The following is a 3,650-nucleotide window of genomic DNA, read 5'->3' as shown; positions in this document are numbered from 1 at the left end:
AGCTTCAATGAGAGTTCTATTCATCCTTTCAACAACTCCATTTTGCTGTGGAGTTCTAGGAGCAGAAAATTCCTGCTTTATTCCATGGTTTTTGCAGAACTCTTCCATTATCAAATTCTTGAACTCAGTGCCATTATCACTCCTTAAGGTTTTCACAGAATCTTTGACCAATTTATCCAGATGTTTGACATGATCAATCAAGATAGATGCAGTTTCACTTTTTGGGTGCAAGAAATACGCCCATATGTATTTAGTGAACTCATCCACTATGACCAATGCATATTTCTTCTTTTCAATAGACATGACATTTACTGTACCAAATAGATCAACATGTAGTAAATGATAAGGCTCAAGAATTGATGATTCAGTCTTGCTCTTAAATGAAGATTTTCTTTGTTTGGCCTTCTGACAAGAATCACAAAGGCCATCAGGAGCAAATACTGACTTTGGCAGTCCTCTCACAAGATCTTTCTTGACCAGCTCATTTATATTGTTGAAATTTAAATGAGAGAGTTTCTTGTGCCAATTCCAGCTTTCTTCAATTGATGCTCTACTCATCAGACAGATTGCGGAACCATCAGTACTTGTTGAAAGCTTAGCTTCATAAATGTTACCACGCCTGTATCCTTTCAGAACAACTTTGACTTTAGATTTACTCACAACTTCACAGTGTTCTTCAAAGAAATCAACATGATAACCTCTGTCACATATTTGACTTATACTCAGCAGATTATGTTTAAGTCCTGAGACCAGAGCTACTTCTTTAATGATGACATTCCCAAGATTGATATTGCCATATCCCAATGTTTTTTCAATGTTGCCATCTCCATAAGAAACACTTGGGCCAGCTCTCTCCACAAAGTCTGATAGCAGGGCTTTATTTCCAGTCATATGTCCTGAACATCCACTGTCCAGAACTAGAATATTTTTCCTGTTGCCCTGCAATCACAAAGACCACTAATGATTAGTTTTAAGGACCCAGACTTGCTTGGATCCTTTGGCCTTATCAAGTTTGTTAACATTTGCAGCGGATTTAGCATCAGAGTTTATGTTAACATTTTTCTTATCAGAACTTACACTATCAGACTTTGAATCAGAATTTACACTAGAAGGAACAATGGAAACTTTCTTCAAAGAAGGTTTTAATTGATAATAATCATAGTACAAACTATGATATTCCTTACAAGTATAAATGGAATGCCATAAACTACCATAATGAAAACAAGGATTCTGTGGTTTATATCTAACAGACTGACTCTTAACTCCTGATTTTGAAGGTAAGGAGTTAATGTTCTTATTCATCCTGCAAAAAGAAGCCAGATGGTTAGAACTTCCACAGTTATGACATGTTTTCCTAGGAGCATCAAGAACAGGTTTATAATCATTACTTTTATTCACACCTTCCTTTCCATTCCTATTTTTCCTAGGTGATTTTACCTTGTTTACATTCTTAACATCTTTCAGCTTATGTTTAAGCTGCTTCTTAGTCATTAAGCCTATGTTTACTTCAGCTGTCTTTTCCTGTTTTAGTTTGTCAGAAGTTAATCCCTCTCTAACTTCTGATTTATCATTATCAGACTTTACAGTTACAAACTTAACTGGTTTTAACTTTGGCTTTTGCTTAACAACAGGCTTAATTTCTACAGTTCTTTTATCATTCTTATCCTCTCCATAACCTAAGCCCTCTTTCCAATTTTCACTACTTAGCAAATTTTGAGTTGTTCTGCCAGAGTTAGTCCAAGTCCTGATTATCTCTCTTTCCTTTTCTAACTCAGTTTTTAGAGATTCATTCATTTTTAGCACTTCATCCCTAACATAAAAGGCATCATCTCTATCCTTCTGAGTTTGATGGAACATAACTAACTCTTTTTCTAAGAAATCATTTCTTTTCTTAAAAGCAAGATTTTCAGAAGTTAATCTTTCACATGTTAAAGTTTGATCTCTATAACTAACAAACATGGTTTTAAGATATCTTCTCAACTCATTAATATCATCAGTATGAAAAGCATAAGTAGTCTGAGGTACCTTTGTTTCAGCAGCTTCAGAACTGCTCTCAGCACTTTATTTATCAGCATTTGCCATCAACGCATAGTTCTCCTCACTTTCAGAGTTTGAGGTGTCTGTCCAGCTTTTCTGCTTTGTGACAAGAGCCTTGCCTTTGTCACCCTTTACCTTCTTGCAATCAGGAGATATGTGGCCTTTCTCACCACAGTTATAGCATTTGACATTAGTATAATCTCCTCTATTAGACTTTCGTCCTCTGCCTTCAGATCTTTTGAAATTCTTCTTATCAGAACTTATGCCTTTTCTAGAAAGCTTATTTCCCTTCCTGAACTTCCTGTATGCAATCTTTGTGATCACTTTCACCATAAGAGCACACAGCTTCATCATCTCCTCATCAGCATCAGTCTCAGGCAAGCTTTCAGAATCTGAGTCATCATCACTTTCAGAACTTCATGACTCAGTATCAGACTTTGTGAAAAGAGCTTTACCCTTGTCTTTCCTTGAGGTAGCTGCCTTGGGGGATTCTTCTTCGGCCTTAAGAGCAACTGTCCTTGACTTTCCTCCTTTCCTCTTGGTTCTTTGTTCCATCTCAAGTTCATGAGTCTTGAGCATTCCATAAATTTCATCAAGAGTTGTTTCATCAAGACTGTAGTTGTCTCTTATTGTTGTTGCCTTCAAATCCCAACATTCAGGAAGAGCTAACAGGAATTTAAGGTTTGAATCTTCAAGATCATACTCCTTATTAACCAGTGACAGATCATTCAAGAGTTTGACAAATCTATCATATAAATCAGTCAATGACTCATTAGCCTTTGAGTCAAAGTGTTCATACTCTTGAGTGAGTATTGTCTTCCTGTTCTTCTTAATTGTATCAGTTCCCTGACACCTTGTTTCCAGAGCATCCCATATCTCCTTAGCAGTCTTGCAGTTAATTACCCTGTTTGACATTACATTATCAATAGCACTATGCAGTAAGTGTCGTACCTTAGCATCCTTAGCAATTGATGTTATATCTTCAGCAGTATAATCACTCTTCTCCTTTGGTACGGTCTTTGCTGCTTCACCTGCAACTACAACAGCGAGCTTGGTTGGTTTGTGAGGCCCTTCCTTGATTCTATCAAGATATTCTGGATCTGTAGCTTCCAGAAACATGGTCATCCTCACCTTCCATATGGCATATTCAGATGGTCTCAGTATGGGAACTCTGATGGTTTCATACCGACTTTGGATTTGTGTCTTTGGAGGTTCTTCAGTTTTGGTAGGAGAAGTTGGAGTTTCTGTGTCAGACATGATTGTGTTTGGATCTTTAACTGTATGTGTGTTAACAGATAGGCTCTGATACCACTTGTTAGGTCACACATACTGTAGAGGGGGTGAATACAGTGTAAAATACAATCAAATCGAACTTTAATATCTTAAGTAACAGAAAACAAACTTTATTGAAACAATAAACTCTATTACAGTATGGAACTGTTACCTCTCAGTGATGAACAAATATCACGAGAGCTGCTAGGGTTACAATGAATAATCTTCTCGAATATGATAACACTTATAGTGTAAACCCTATGTCTGTGTTTATATACTACACAGTTACAAGATAATCGCTAATTGATATGGAATATAATTCTGCTTCCTAAAATATATCA

Source organism: Apium graveolens, chromosome 10, assembly GCF_009905375.1.
Source record: "Apium graveolens cultivar Ventura chromosome 10, ASM990537v1, whole genome shotgun sequence".
Taxonomy (NCBI): Eukaryota; Viridiplantae; Streptophyta; class Magnoliopsida; order Apiales; family Apiaceae; genus Apium; species Apium graveolens.
The sequence above is the reverse complement of the archived record's forward strand: the minus strand, read 5'-3'. Positions refer to the sequence as shown.